The sequence below is a fragment of the Akebia trifoliata genome, chromosome 13 (genome assembly GCF_017979445.1).
Source record: "Akebia trifoliata isolate Shusen 1 chromosome 13, ASM1797944v1, whole genome shotgun sequence".
Lineage (NCBI taxonomy): Eukaryota > Viridiplantae > Streptophyta > Magnoliopsida > Ranunculales > Lardizabalaceae > Akebia > Akebia trifoliata.
In genome coordinates this window covers 11,654,007-11,671,709 of record NC_141387.1, presented here as the reverse complement: position 1 = coordinate 11,671,709, position 17,703 = coordinate 11,654,007, and positions in this window count along the sequence as shown.

Genomic DNA, 17,703 nt, shown 5'->3' with positions numbered 1-17,703 from the left:
TCGTATTGTAAATAAACAACTGTTAAAGACCGTCGTTTTTCCTGACTGTCAAAGACAATTTTTTTGACCGTCGTTTTTGCCGACTGTCAAAAACAGTCATTTTGACTGTTGTTTTTACCGACTGTCACTAACAGTCGTTTTGACCGTCATTTTTTTCGACTGTCACGGACAGTCGTTTTGACCGTCGTTTTTTTCGACTCTCAAGGATAGTTGTTTTTTAAAAACCACTCCTTTTTAAACGACTTTTTTTCGACTGCAGGGACAGTCGGTTTTGACGCATTATGACGTAGTGTGAAATGGAGATGGGGTAGCAATGGACGTTGGAGATAGTGAAGGCTGAAGGAGATGTCGTTTTAGAGGTTGAGAGGGTGTTGAAGATGGCTGTGGAAGGGTTGTTGCAGCAATTAGAACGTGAGAGAAAGAGGTGATAAGGGGGCTGTTACCGTTGGGGCTGCTGTGATGGATACGAAGAAAGTATTGGGGCGTTGCTGTTGTGGCTGCTGTGATGGAGAGGAAGAGAGTGTTGGGACGTTGTTGATTGCACAGCAGCAGGCTGTGCTGCAAAGAGAACACAGAGAAGAGAGAGTTGAGAGAGAGGCGTGCAGTGAGAAGAAACCGTTTGTCAGTCCAATGGAGAAGAAGAGATCAAGCCTGTAGAGGAGAAAGCCATTGGAGAAGAAGATGAAGCCGTTCAACCCCAAGGACGTTGAGAGAGGAAGCCTTTTTGCCAGAAGAAGAAGTCCTTAAAGGAGAGAGAAACGTCTCTCTTTAATAGAAGTCCAACTTCTATTTTCAATTTTTTTCTCTTACTAATTCTTTTTATTTTTCTTTCTTTTCTTTTTTTTTTAGTCAACACGTTTCACTCACTTTCCTTCTTTCTTTTGGGAGAATAGGAGTTATGATCTTGCGCTACTCGCACTACATTAGTAGTCCCTTATTGGCCAATAGTGATTGGTTGATTTTAACTTTAAAATTTTATTTTGAATTTTATTGATTGATCGATTTTTAATTTGTTTAATTTTGGTTTTATTCGTTGACGGATATATTATTATTTTTGGTTGATTAATGAAAAGTTTTCTTTTGGTTTTATTGGTTGATCGATTTTTAATTTGAAATTTTTTTTAATTGGATTTTAATTGTTTGGATTTTTTCGTTTGAATTGTTTAACTTCAATTGTTTAAATCGTTTAGTTTTAATTGTTTGGATTTTTTTGTTTGAATTGTTTAACTTTTAATTTAAGTTTTATTTTTAGTTAGATTGGATTTTTAATTGGATTTCAATTTTATTACATTTTCCTAAAGATCGGGATCTCTAAGTTGAATTTGGGTGTTGAGGGGCGTTCCGGTCATTTTTATGATTTTCTTAAACTTCTCTGTTTTCGTTGGTTTGGGTCCCGTTAGACTCGAAATCATGTTCTGAGTGCAATGGAGGTACTTTCGAAGTCTTTCGGAGGTCCAAAATTTATGAGGGGTATTTTCGTCATTTTGTCGATTTTTGCGGATTTTTACGAATTCTAGGGTGAGGTTTCTTTTAGTCCTAACGTGATTATTTCTATGTTTCAAAGTCGTATTTTCCTAGCATGGCGAGGTCTCTAGGTTATCGAACTGTGTAGTGAATCTAAGCGTACGTGCTTGCCAAATCGGGTGTAACGTGTGGCGATCCTAAGTGTGCGTGAATTTTTATGTCGAGTCGTAACGAGTAGGGGAGATGAAAAGAGGGGAAACGGAGGGAATCAGGGATAGTACTCACAAGCCTTCGAGTTCTTTACGATCATCATTAGGAATCCACGGTAATCGAGTGACGAATTGTCGAATTAGGCAGATGCAAAAATGGGGTGTCTACAGTAACAATCATTTATCAGTTTATATTAAGAACCTGTCCCATGCTACGATTTTAGCAATTTTATAATTTATTAATTTAGTTAATTTTTTTATGTTGAACTAATGGTGTAATCGGATTTATCAAATTCCAAAGTCAAGAAATAATTTTTATTGATTGACCTACGAATTTTCCCTAGATATGCATTAAAAAATATGGGGTATTACATCCTCCCCCCTTAATAAAGATTTTGTCCTCAAAATTTAGAGTCGCACATTAATCCATGAATAGGACAAGATATCACAATTGCATGTTTGACTCCTTTTCCCATTTCTTTTCCTCGATGTTGTAGTGCCTCCAAAACCTTGACTAAGGGAATGATGCAAGATCTCAACTTCTTCTATTGTTTGTCTAAAATCTGAGCGGGTCCTTCCTCATATGATATATTCTCGTCAACTTCTAATGATTGGGCTAAGAATAGGTACATCACTTATGGTTGGTTATAGCTATCTACACCCATGATTGGGTTATCGTCCTTGATGCACTTGTCATTCAATTCTTAAAATAATCTTCTTTTGTTAAGATCTGCAGATTAGACAAGTTTCCCTAGATGCATTGGTTGATTTGGAACCGATCAAATTAGTTTATTCTTATCAATGACAAGTATTAAGTTAAAAATGTAACACTTTGTTGTTTAATTTAGATGAACTTCTTAACAAACAATATGGGTGACTTAATACTTTGGGGGTTTATATATCATATTTATGACAGAAAATGTGTTTCATTTCCATTTATATGTATATGCTCTCAAATTTTATTTTGTATTCAAAAGGGTGTGCAAACGAGAAAATCGAGCCTAAGATAAAAATAATGACTGCAGTGGAAAACATTTCATTTTTCTCTTTCTTTTGTCTCTTTTATTATTTTAATCTCTCAAATGTTTTTGGCTCTGATCTGGTTATGTTTATATATCTTAAACGTGTACGAAACAGGGTGGGTGATTTGGGCAACTGTAGACACCCCATTTTTGCACTCGCCTGATTAATCAACTCGTCAACCCGATTGCAATGATTCCCAATGATGGATGTGTATTCCATTGCTTTATTTTGTTACCAGATGTGTTTCAGAAATTCGGATGAGGTATCTCGAACTGACAAAACCTTAGAAACCACGCTACGCTAGGAAAATACGACCCTAGAAACATAGAAATCATCATCTTGCAGACCAAAAAGAAACTTCACGATAAAAATCACTAAAAAATTACCAAATTACCAAAATACCCCTAACCTCAAAACAACCCTAGAGCCTACGTTACGCTTAGGAAAACTCTCTCGAACACATAAAATAACAAATCGGAACCAAATAAATCATTTAACCAATTTTAACAGAATTTGACAAAATTACGAAAATGCCCCTCATAAAGTTCACAATCATTTCACATAAAAATTTTCATAAATGACACAAACCAACATTCTCATTGAATTCCTTACGAAAAACCGATTATAAAACATCCTAGAACATTAAAAACCGACTTGAAACGTGAAAAGTCCTCTCCGGGGGCAAAACGGTAATTTCAAAATTTTCATAATTAAAAAATTTGAAATTAATAAATAAAATATTAAATAATTAAAGTGAAACATTGATGAAATTAATTTAAAATTTTGAATTAAAAAATCGATCAATTGGACTTTCGGGTAAAATTGTTGAGGGTTCGTGGGATATTTCTTTAAGGACCCCTCCATTTGGGGGTCCAAAGAATTAAAGAATAATGGAAGGGGGTTCTCCAAAAATTTAAAGTCAATCAAGCAAGACTGTAGCCAAAGTATTAAAGTCAATCAAGTGAGACTAAAGTCAAAATTAAAGTCAATTAAGCAAGACTGAAGTCAAAATATTAAAAGTCAATCAATTAAGACTAAAGTCAAAACATTAAAAGTCAATCAAATAAGACCAAAAGTCATAATAGAATTCTAATTAAATAATAACTCTATCTAATAGAGTTCTAACTTAAAAACAATTCTACCTAAAACAATTCTAATTAAAACACAATTCTACCTAAAACAATTTTAACTAAAACACAACTCTAATTAAAAGATCTCTAATTAAATACTAACTCTATCCAAATCAACCTTAAAAAAATTCTATAAATAGAGGTGCTCACACCCTATTTTCGGATCAAATCATAAACCCTAAGAGAAGTAGGTCTAGAAGCCCCATAGCATCCCATAAACCCTAGTTTTGGAGCCCCAACTCCTTACCTAACATCCCTCCTTCAATTTTAGTCTAGAAAACACCTAAAATCCCTCCAAAAACACCCCCAAATCCGCAACAAACTTGAAGAGTTCAGATCCAAAAACAAGGACATACCTTGATATAGGAGATACGAAGTCAAATCCGGAGACAGAACGAAGCAAGGGAGTACAGTACAAGGAGCTCTTTTTGTCAGATCTGAGGGAACAAAATCCTTGCTATCGGAAAGGTATGTAATTTTTTTATTTTTATCTAGGTTTTTAGCAATGTGATATATTTGGGAAGTTAGTAGAGACCGGCTTTGACCGGGAGGGGTTGGTGCCTAACACCTTCCAACCCCGTAACATGATCCCCGAATTTAGATTTTTTGTGGTAGATTAGTTCTTTTTATCCATGTTAGAGTCAGTTTGGTTCCTAGACCATAATAACTAGGTGGCGACTCCCAAACCTCAAGAGTCAAAAGCGGATCCGCGCACCCCGCGGATCGAGGGCGCTTTCAGCAACCATGTCACATTACTGGCTGCAAACTTGGTATGGATAGACAACTACGTTGTCCTTTTATTTATGAAATTTATATTTTATTAATGATTGTGAGATCGCAGTTGCGAACTTGCAAGTCTTAATCATGATCACTTGATTCTTTATTGTTTTAAAGCTTACACTTAGTCCAAGCCTAAGCCAAAACACCTTGCCTTCATTTTCACTTTCTTGTTTAGAAGTAGAAGAAAAGGATATTTAGGTCATTTTCAATTAGACTTACATCTTGTACATTCAATCTAATTGAGGATATTACAGTTCTTCATTATACATGATCAAAACATCTCAATCAACTTCCCTCAGTTTATGTCATCTATTGGAGCCACTAACTTTCTAATAACATTCGAGATAAGACACATCTAAAAACTAGTTTTTTTTACAAGTAAAACTAGAAAAATTACTAGAGTTTCCTATACTGTTTGTTGATATATATGAACCTGTTGGGCTTTGTGGAGCCTAGTTATATTTTGATCCGGTTGACGATCCGACCCGACCCGAATAATGTTTGCGTGGTATTTTGATGGGATATTTTCTGAGGCTTAATCCATGGTATTTTGTAACCCATTGTGTATCTTGTGCACAGTATATAAAAGCCGTTTTTGGTGATTAGGGTTTTTTTAAGGTTTTGGTTGTCGTCTTTGAGACTAGAGCCGCACTTTTGTAATTCTTTTCGACGTGTGTGTTTTTCCTCTATTTCTTGTTTCTCACAGGTTTGGAATTTCGGGTTGAATTCCTTACAGAACCTACATAAATTAGTATTGCAATCCCTGGAATCATCCTATTGAGCTAATCACATCTCTTTAATATGTCGTTCTTTGGAGTCTTCAAGTGATCTTGACAATTAATAATTAGATATTTCGAACATATGAACAATTGTAGCATGTTCCCCTCTCTGAGTTATAATTAAACTTCAATTTTCGTTCTTTTCATATTTATGAGTCATTCCAATAAGTTAATTTTGCCTTTTAGTTTTAACTTTTGTTTTTACTCCATAGTCTTTATTTTGAGTATAACATTTATATCTTCTAACATACTTTTCATTTAAAATTTACCTCCAGCAACGTAAAAGAAGCCATAAGATGGTTGCACAAGGCTTTTCTGTGGATTTGGATAAGCTTCTTGTCTTCCAGGTTAGAAGGACTACTTTTATCTTTATTTTTTTACTTCTTTTAAGAATATTCTGTTTGACCCTCTAATGGAAAGTCTTAGGTGTCTTATTACACTTGGCATTTTTTGACGATGGTGATTAAACATTTTCATTTCTCATGTTTGTGTATCTTTCCTGTGGGGTTGCCATTCATCTCTGAATCTTGGATTGATGTTCAAGATTGTTGGAATCGGTGAAGTCTAAATGTGTTGAGAACAAGAGTGGGAAGAAACGACTGAGGAACGTTAGTAGCTGATGATCTATCTGGCTCTACTCCATTTCTTACCAGTAGAGAAGCTGCCCGTATTGGCTCATTCTCCATCAGGTAAATATAATCATATTTGGTCTCTCTCTCGTTTTTTTTTACTTTTTTTATTCTTGTCTCATAGACATACCTCCCCCATCTGTTGTGGTCTCTCCTATTGCGTAGTTCAGGCAGGGCAATGTAGTTGCCACTTTCCATGTCCCATATAGTAGTCAGGTTTGAGATAATTTTGAAAACAGTGGTCATAGATGAACTTGTGGTGATAATTGAAATTACATTTGCTTGGAAGGGCATAGACTTCAATTTTTTTATATAATTTAAACTCAGTGGTGATAGTTTTAGTTTAATTTTTAGTGATGTTGAATATTCATTGCATTTGGGGCTTCTTATTTGGCTCAGATGGGAGTTTTGTGTGCAGTGCCTATGACAGTTGTGTATGTCAAATGGTAAGTTTTGTTAAAAATGTCTCTCTGTTGGTATGTTAATATGCTAGAACATCTGTTTATTTTGCTTTGTGAGAACCCATGATCCATTACCCAGAACCCAGAACCAAACCTTTTAGACATGCAGATTAGGTGGCTCAGGGTGTTGATGGTTTACCATGTTTGTCTACGTGTCCTATTGTTCAAAGGCTGAGGGAGCCCTTGATTTTATGTCTCAAGGACCAATATTTTTAATATTTTTTTGGATTATAATCTGATAGGTTTCACTTTAACCTAAACAAATCCTCGTCTGATTAAGTTCCATTTGAATTTGAGCCCCAACAGTGCAGTAAATCATATTCTTATAAGATTAGAATTTTAAGTTTAAAATTAAATTAAATTTGTCATGTATAGTTTGCTTTTTATTTAGGAGTGTTTTATACATTTTCTATATACATCTTCTCCAGCATGTGTTTTTGTTCAACTTGTTTTCGACAGACAAGTTGGTTTCTAGGGCCAAGTATCAACCAATATGCAAAGGCTCTAGAAACCAACTTGTCTGTCAAAAACAAGTTGAAAACAAAAACATGCTGGAGAAGATGTGTATAGAAAATGCTATAGAACACTCCTAAATAAAAAAGCAAACTCTACATAACAAACTTAATTTAGTTATAATCTTAAATTCTAATCCTATAAGAATATGATTTAGCATAACGATGAGGCTTAAACTCAAATGAGCCTTAATCAGACCATGATTTGTTTAGGTTAAAATGAAACTTATCAGATTACAATCCAAAAAAATATTGAAAGTATTGTCCTTGTGACATAAAATAAAGGGCTCCCTCAGCATTCAAACAGTAGGACACCTAGACAGACATGGTAAACCCATCAACACCCTGAGCCATCTAATCGGTATGTCTAAAAGGTTGGGTTCTGGGTTATGGGTTATGGATCATGGGTTCTCACAAACCAAAATAAACAGATGTTCGGGTATATTAACATAGCAGCCAAGAGACAATTTTAACAAAACTTACCATTTCACATACACAGCTGTCATAGGCACTGCACACAAGACTCCCATTTGAGCCAAATAAGAAGCCCCAAATGCAATGAAAATTCAACAACACCACAAATTAAACTAAAACTATCACCATTGAGTTTTAAATTATATAAAAAAAACTGAAGTCTACGCCCTTCCAAGCGAACGTAATTTCAACTATCACCACAAGTTCATCTATGACGACTGTTTTTAAAATTTGCCCAAACCTGACTATTACACGGGACATGGCAAGTAGCAACTACATTGCCCTGCCTGAACTATGCCATAGGAGAAACAACAACAGACGGGGGAGGTATACCTATGAGACAATAACAGAAAAAGGAAAAAAAAAAAAAAAAGGAGAGAGAGACCAAATATGATTATATTCACCTGACAGAAAATGAGCCAATACAAGCAGCTTCTCTACTGGTAAGAAATGAGTAGAGCTAGATAGATTATCAGCCACTAACCTTCCTCAGTCATTTCTTCCCACTCTTGTTCTCAACACCTTTAGATTTCGCTGATTCCAACAATCTTGAACATCAATCAAAGATTCAGAGATGAATGACAAACGGACAGGAAAGATACACAAACATGAGAAATGAAAAAGTTTAATCACCATCGTCGAAGCATGCCAAGTGTAATAAGACACCTAAGACTTTCTTTAGAGGATCAAACAGAATATTCTTGAAAGAAGTAAAAAATAATGACAAAAGTAATCCATCTAACCTGGAAGATATGAATGACAAGTGCATCAAGGATGATCACCCAATCATGGATGTTGATAGCTATAACCAACCATAGGTGATGTACCTATGCTTAACCCAATCAAGGATAGCTATAAATTCTCTATATTATCATTGAGAACAGTAATTCTGCCAATTCAGCAAGCATGCCTACACTTATGTACATGCACGTGGGTTTAATTAAATATGTTTATTTTAAATATAAATTGTTGCATTTTAGGTTTAGGTTGTTGAACTTTGTATATTGTAATGGAGAACTCTAATGGGCACAACTGAATGAAACTAGTCAGTAACAACTAGTATGAAGTCAGTTGGAAATGGCATCACATTACTACACTGAGTGGAATAGGAGGCGCTCATGTTTTAATCATTAATGTCAAATTTCAAGTAAAACAATGTTATGAAGATTTAATTTTGGCGGAAAGTTGCGTGAAAATTTTATAAAGGTATAGACCATCGGTTTTATGCAAAATCGACGTTACAAAACTTGTTCTTTTCACAGTTTTTCATGCGAACTCCAAAAACTTTTATAAAGACAGTTTTTACTCAAACTGATGTTATAAAAATATAAATTATAATATATATATATATATATATATAGCTTTTTCTCTTTTTTCTATCTCATGATGAGCAAGTTGTTTTTTTTACCTATGCTCCGAATCTATATGAAAAAAAACTTTATAGTTGGCATGGAAGGGTTTAGAAATAGTTGAAAACTTCAACTTGATAAGTTGAAGAAGGAAGGGAAGCAACAATTAATGACAACAGAAGCAATCACTGTGCGTTACATATAGATCAAGGAAGAAATTATGTGTTGGGGGAAACCCACAAATTGATAACAATCCCAGTGAGCGATAACAACAGATCGAAGCAATCATTGTGAGTATATTTATGAATTAATTAATATCATCACCAAGTACCAAAAAAAAAAAATGTACATTATGGTTTATAACTTTGGTTTTATAAAAAAAACTGATGATATAAACTCTATATTTTGCAATGGTATTTTTCATTATTTTTTATTTCAATTATAACGTCAATTTTACAAAAAAAAAAATTGACGCTATAAAGTAATGGCATTTTTGTAATATTGTATCTTGAGTTATAACATTGATTTTCAGAGAAACTGGCGTTATATAGTGATGGTCTTTTAGTAATATTGAATTTTAATTATAAAATTTAATTTTTAAATATAAAGTCAATTTTAAGAAAACTCGACGTTATATAGTTGATGACATTTTCGTAATAATTTTTGTTTTTAAATATAACGTCAGTATTTAGTGAAACCGACGTTATAAAATTGATCGCATTTTTGTAATATTTAAAAAAAAAATATAACATTGGTATTTAGTGAAACCAACGTTACATTAAACTTTTTGTATTACATTATAACGTCAGTTTTTAGTAAAATCGACGTTATATAAATCGATGGCATTTTTCGTAATTATGTCATTTAGTTATACCGACGGTTTTACTTAAAACCAATGTTATACACTTTTTAAAAATTATGGCTTTTCACCTCATTCTTTCACTTTCATGTTTATGTTCTATTGCTGTAAAACTCTTCGCTCCCTCTTAAGCTTACTCTCTCAATCTCTCAAGCTCGATTTACATACGCTCTCAAGCTCTCAACTTTCTTCTCTCTCAATCTCTGATCAACCTTCTTTTCTCTCAATCCTTTAAGCTCCACTGAACTTGAATGACTCATACATCAATATCTATGTCGCTTTCTACATCTTGGTTGATCAGTGAAATAGGTAAGACATTTACAACTCAATCAATTAGTTTATTGTTCATTACTAACTTGACCTCATCAAAAAAAAAAATAGGTTTGAGTCATAAAAAAGAAAACAAGTTCACAAATGATTCAAGTAATCACTCAATTATCTTTTCTTGTTGACTTTGCTTTAGCTTTCCAAGGTATTTTCTTCACTTTATTAGTCTCCTATGGACATGCAACTCAAGTCACACAAAGTATGCCACCAATCTGAAACTTAGCGAGAAAATATATTTTTGTTTGAAATTTATTATAAATATGCCAATAGCTTAGTCAATCATTTGTATATTGTTGTTCTCATTTTTTTCATCGTTCTTTTTTTTCCTTTGTTTATTTTATCTTTTTTTTTTTTTTTTGTTGAGAAAAAAGGTTGGTGGATTTTTATGGGATTTGATATTCTAGAAGCATATAGAAAATCACATTATTTTGAAGACACCTTTCAGGATGCCAAATATATATATATTTTTTTCATATTTGGGATGCATTTGTTAAGTCCAGAGTGACAGAAGAGTTCCAAGAACTCAGAATGAATCAGACAAAAAGACAGTTTCATAATCTTTAGCCCCCCACCACCTTGGAAAAGGCTATTCTGACTTGATAGAGGAGATGGTAATTTTCTTTCAATCCCTCACATTTAATTTTTGATTGTAAGTAATTTAATTCAATTATATTTAACAAGCAAAAAGCTAGTGGCGAGCTTTTATTGAAGAATCAATTGAGCGAGGAAAACTTTGGAAGAAAACTCGCCAAAATTCAAATGGTGAATATATCAATGAACTAACGAGGATAAAGGGAAATAAAATTGTGAGTTGTTTTATGTAATATTATCTACTTGTTTAAATTTAAAACATTTATATCATTATTGAATATATTGACGTTTTTTTTTTGTACGATGCGTTATTAAAAGAAGTTAAGGTGGATAGCTTAAGCACCCAAGGATCCAACGATGTTTTGTCAATGATACTAGAGACTCCTAAGCATCCCAGATGGATCAGGAAGATGGGACGATATGTGACACCAACCCAATACTTCCAGACTCCTCGGAAATGATCGCATGCATATATGAAAGAACTGGAGACAAGTAATTGCACAAGTAAAAATAATTACTTATTATAAAGAATATAATGAGAGGCAGTGGGAAAATATGGAAGCTAGAATACAACGTATCTTTATTGAAAAACATCGAGGAATTCATGTACCACATGTTGCATCAATTGGTTCGAACACATTAATTCTAAAACAAAACAATTATATATATATGTTAATGTTACTTTAAGTATAACATTTAATGAATTTTTTTATTTTTATTTAGATTCAAAGTGATAAAGGGAAGGGAATCGATCTGACACCATTGTTTGAGAGCAACCAGCTTATGACATGTCTCATAAGAATCTTGGATTAGGAAAGAAATCTAAGATGGCATTAAATTAGTTGAAGACTATCATTGTTGTGAAGTAATCTATTTTGAGAGACTCGTAAATAAGTTTGTGCACAATGATGCATTGTAGGAAGGGTATCTAGTACTTTCCAATCCCCAATCTATATCCACGTTGACTTCAAGCCCTCGCGCCAAGCTATGTGGAGTCTCGCGTGTCATAGATCATCAATTGCTTGTAACGTGTTTCACCGTGTAATTTGCATATATATCAACAAAGTTGCTTTCGGACTTTGCCTCTTGTTGCCTCGTTCTCTTGCTTGCTAGGTACATATTGTGTGTATAGATATTATTTTTTAGGTATGCTTATGGATTAGCACTCCTTGTGCTACACGACCTCATTCCAAAAGAATAGGGTTGTGACTCTGGTGTAATTTGTTTGTATTTAAATTTTATATTCTTTCATTTATTGGCAAATATTTTTTTATTATATATAATGGTCGTAGTGGCATATGTGGTAGTGGTGGTGGTGGTGGTGGCATGGTGGTGGGGGCATAGTGGTGATGGTGGTGGTGGTCGTGGCATGGTAGTGGTCGTGGTATGGTGGTAGTAGTTGTCATGGCATGGGGTGATGGTGGTGGTTGTGGTCGTGGCATAGCAGTGGTGGTCGTAGGTGGCATGGAGAGATACCAGGGAGGTTACCCCCTAATACATGTGCATGTAAAGCATTATGAGCTAGACAGGGGTTGTAACCCAACTATTTTCTTGTAAAACTTAACTTAGGGCATGGGTAACCCATTTTGTACTCTTTATTTTGATATAGTGATTTGTTGTTGATTTGCCCCATGATTTTTTCCCTCCTCATTGGAGGATTTTTCCACATTAAAAATTTTCGATGCCTCTTGTTTATGGTTGTTACTTTAGATAAGTAGGTTATTTTTCCTTTACTTTTTTATTAATTAGTCTCTATGAAACATATATGCCTGCTTAGTGCTATATGAACATTACTGATATATCTTAGAAACTAATTGTCACTGTTTCTGGTGTTGGTGTGGCATATATGCAAATGTTTCTGTTTCTACAGGTTCCATATACATGCACACATACATACATACATACATACATACCATATACATACATACATACATATATATATATATATATATATATATATATATGTGTGTGTGTGTGTGTGTGTGTGTGTGTGTGGCATATATGCAAATGTTTCTGTTTCTACGGGTTCCATATACATACATACATACATACCATATACATACATACATACATACACACACACACACACACACACACACACACACACATATATATATATATATATATATATATCTGTGTGTGTGTGATCTTTTTTTGTTTCTGTTGCATGTGCATGTGCATATATATATATATATTTCTATTACTATTACACCAACATCAACAGGTTTCGTTTCTATTTAATTTGTAGGGCTATGCCTAGAGAAAAATAAAAAAATTATAAAAAAAAGGTATAGATATATCGTCGGTTTTAATAAACACCAATGTTATATTATTATAATTTTTTTACATTACTAACCTACCTTTGACGTCATAACATTATTTCAAAAATATAACATCGGTTTATAACTGACATTATAACCCTGCATTTAAGACATCAGCCAATTTAATTCTAACCGTCGTTATAGAGGATGTTAAAAGACAATAACGTCAGTTATAAACGGATGTTAAAGGCCTTATTTTTACTAGTGTCATCACCTTTGCTAATTAGAAACGAAAGTGTTGACGAAATATTCTTACCTAAGCTCATTGATATTTAACTTCAATTTTTATGACATCTATAAATATGAAATGCAAGCATTGGCTTTAAGGAGAATGTGATGATGCTCATGAGAAAAAGATTTTAGATCCAATGAGTAGAGAAAACCACCCCATGTAATGATCACTCTTCAACTATTATCCTCGTGAATTTTCACCATTTGTGAAACAAAATTAATTGTTTTTCTTTGAATGTTCCCCACCCTGGTTAATAGGAATGCTTAAAACAACACGAGCTATTTCACTTGGGATTCTCAACTGGTTGTTGTTTGGTGTAGATTATCAATCAAAAATAAAGAACAAAGTTTACCCTGGCAAGCAGGGATCAATCAACAAAGATAACGTTGATTCAGTATTTCTTTTAACTCAAACAAATTTAGATTTACGTAACCAAATTAAAAATAGTTTTCGAGAATAAAATTTATCTAAAAAAACTATTTAAACTACTATGTAAGAGTTTAGATTGGTTTGATCTACCCTTGCAAGTTTTTTTAATATCTTAATTGTCTTCTATTTATCTCGATCTACTAAACAAAACTAATATTTGTGGATTGGAATATTGAGCAATTATATTAGAAAGGGATTCAATTTATGTGATTAATTTATTTATTCGAAATTATGAGAAAAATATTAAATGTTCTTTGTGAAGTATGATTTATTTGAACTAATCGTAGTATAAACCATGAAAATGGTAGAACAATAAATATTATTTCTGATAATTTCTACTTAAGAAGTTTCACACTAAAACAATAGAGCATTCTTATAGGAATAGTAAAAATAGATTCACAGAAACTTGCTCATGCTTCCTTGACCGATCTAATGGAGAGTTTAGTTGATAGTCATTGCAAGAACAGTAAATAAAATAAACACAAAAGAAAGAGAGAATAGAGATCAGAGAACAGAAAGGTCTTCTTTATTGATCTTGATTCTAAAACTGTCAGAATTCTCCTTAATTACAAAGCTTCTACTTTAAACAAAAACTAAAATAAAACAAGAGAAGTCAAATTCCTAAATTTCTAAATATTTCTCAACTCTCTAGTCTCTTATTTATAGAGACCAAATTAGGATTTCTAGGGTTTGGAATCTTTTTGTCAAAATCGATGCTAGTGGACACACTCATAAACTAGTCCTTTGAAAATTGATTTCCTTTAATTCCTTAGAAAATTGTCTGGCCCATTTTCGCATCCATTTTGACATCGATAAGTTTATCGAAGAGGTAAATGAACTCCTAGAATCTTACCTTTTTTAGATTTCAATAAGTGGAAACCCAAGGTCGAACCTCGCCATGTTTCCATTAGCATGCCCATCCCATCAATTATTAAGCCACCCAAGTTGGAGCTCAAACCACTACCAAACACACTTAGATATTATTACCTTAGCAATTTTGACACCTTGCCTATAATCATAGGATCTGATCTAGATTTTTAATAGGAGGGTAAACTTATAACAATGCAACGACAATAACATGGAGCTATTGGTTGGACCATAGTTGACATAAAAGGGATTAGTCCCTCTATGGTCACACACTAGATTCATTTGTAAGACAACACTAAATTATCAAGAGAATCACATAGGAGGCTGAATCCTATTTTGAAAGAAACAGTGACATCTGAAGTGATCAAACTACTAGATGCAAGTATTGATCAAGGTCTAGAAAGTGCTTTCTAGAGCCCTAATTACATAGACTTTATCAATAAATTATACATTAAACCTTCAATTAGATATAGTTCATTGTTGGTCCATAATAATTATTGATTTTAATAAAATGTTGTATTTTGGAATTAATTATTACTATTTACGTGTAATAGGAACAAGTGATAAATTTCTAGGAACAAATTAGAAAAATTGCAGATACTACTATGATCCAAGATCCGAAACAAAACCAAGGACCAAAATTTAGGCCTATTGGGCCAAATTTTACCACACTGCCTTAGTCAATGAGCGTACCACAATAATGCCGATAAGTCAAATCTTGAGATTCGCACAGGAGCTTGGCAGCTACAAATGCTTCGTATTGAAGTAGGATTTTGGAGTTGTTTTGATTATGAAAGGTTTTCGAACCCTAGAAACCCTAAAAAATCCAAATCTGATCTCTATAAATAAGAGACCAGACTAGAGACAAAGGGCATCTCATCTCCTTTTAGATCAACTTTTGTTATTCTATCCTTTTAGTTTTAGGTTTTTATATTTTTTCTTTCTTTGTTAGTTTGAAGATTGTAAGGAGATTCTGTCGGTTTTAGAATCAAGAATAATAGAGAAAAATTATATTTTCTCATGTCTAATTTCTCTTTCTCTTTTATGTTTCCTTTATTTACTGTTCTTACGATGACCATCGGCTAAACTCCCCGTTAGATCGATCGAGGAAGTAGGAACAAGCTTCTATTAATTTCTTTTTACTATTCTTATAGTTATGATTTATTGTTTATTGTGAAATTTACTAAGTAAATATTATCAGTTAGAATGTTGATTGTTCTAACTATTATGATGGTTTATACTTAGATAAGTTCAAGATAAATCATGCATTGTAAAGAACCTTCAATATTTTTCTTATAATCTTGACTTAATCATTGATCACATAGTTTTGAATTCATCCATAATATAATTAATTGATTTTTCGATCTACAAACGTTAACTTTGTTTAGTAGATCGAGATAAATATAACACATGGAAAGATTGTTAATATGACTTGGAATGGTGGATCTAAATGATCTACACTTCTTCATAGTATTTTTAATCATTTACGTAAATTGAATTGGAATTAAAGTGAAAAGATTACCGAATTAACATTGTCTCTGTGGATCGATCCTTATTTGTCAAGGTAATTTGTTGTTTTATTTTAATCATAATTTATAGCTCGAACAAATTGGTGTCGCTGCCGGAGAAAACAGTATAATGCAATATCTTTTATCCGAAAATTCAATTCGATTTTCTGTCCATCAAAATTTTTGTTTCAGAAAAATCCAAAAAAAAAATCCGATGGATTCCTGAAGTCAGCACGAACAAAATCCTAAAATTTGAGTGAATTTCATTAGAATTTGTCCTTGACGCCTTAATCAACTAGGGCATCGTAGTCAAACTTTGAAATCTATGCTTAAAATTTTTATAGAATTTTTCTTCAGACTTCTAGATCTCAATGTCGATATAACTTTTCTAGAATTATAACTTTGATATTTCTTTTGTTTTAAGCTGAAGGATTCGACGAAGAGTAACGTGGTTGGAAGTTTTATTCCACCACCCGAATCCAATTCTTGGATGAAGAAATAAAGACTTTTTTCTTTTAGTTTATGCTTAGAATAGACTTGTAGTAGGATTTTCTTTTAGAAATTTTAAGATTTTTTTAATTAATTCGAGAAAGCTCGAATTGTAATAGAACTAGGGGAAGTCAATAGTGGGACGTAACTGTCTCGGTCCCTCAGATTCATACACCGAGATTGGTATAGGTGGCCAGAGTCAACTCAACTCGTTCATCTCCTGTCTAGAATGGGAGGTAAGATCCTAACCCCACCAAGTAATTCATGCAAGTGGATTTTTATATTGAATTTGAGTGAGTTAACTGTACACTTTCAATTGCACAATAGTAAAAAGGGCACTCTTACAAGGATGACACAAACAGCATAAGAATCAGATTTCATCACCAAATTCTTGCCCTAATAGGAAATTAATTCACACAAGCCAAATTTAATTAAAATTTGAGTAGACTCGACTATAGGTCCCATCAAACTCAATAGGCAAAACTTTCCTGAGTTGCACCAATTGTACTTCTTTATCGAAGTCAGTGCCTAAGCGAGATCTTGCCTCGTTGTACCTTACTATACTAGGGGGATAGACTATGTTTATTTTAGATGAAGAGGTGATTTAAGAGTGCCTTTATTCAGTATTGTGCACCACTTCTCATCTAGAGATTAAACTGGTTAATTTAGGTTTTAGAGAACTGGGATAGAGGCTCAAGTTATCCCTTTGAAATAGTTAGGAGCTATCTAGTCTAATAGAAATCCATAAAGTACTGTAGTGTATGTTAATAGATACAAAACCTGAAGCAGATTTTGCATTGCCATGGAGTTTATGAGAGAATCATGGATCCCATGCATACTATGTGATAATCATGGTCATTCGCTCGAGTGTTGTCCGAGCCTGCCCATGGTCCATATTAGACAGGTCAATATGCATAACTTTCAAAATTCTTATTGAATGTTGATACCTAGTTCATTTGACCAACCATACCACATAGATAAGTGATTTCTCTCTGATATCATACTTTGTTAAAACGAGTTCACTTAGGGTAGTTACTTTGGTGACCATGAAGATTTTTATATGCATGACACCTCAATGATAAATCCAATCATAATTTTCCAATAATTCTATGATGATCAACATTTTTCTGAATATAGAGCTGTAGAGTTAGATCAATATCAACTCACTTATATTTGTTCGTTCCTCCAACCTCGTCATTAAAATCCATAATGACTAAGTTGTTAAATCAACAACAACAGCTCCATCAACAACAATAGGACATGGTTCAAG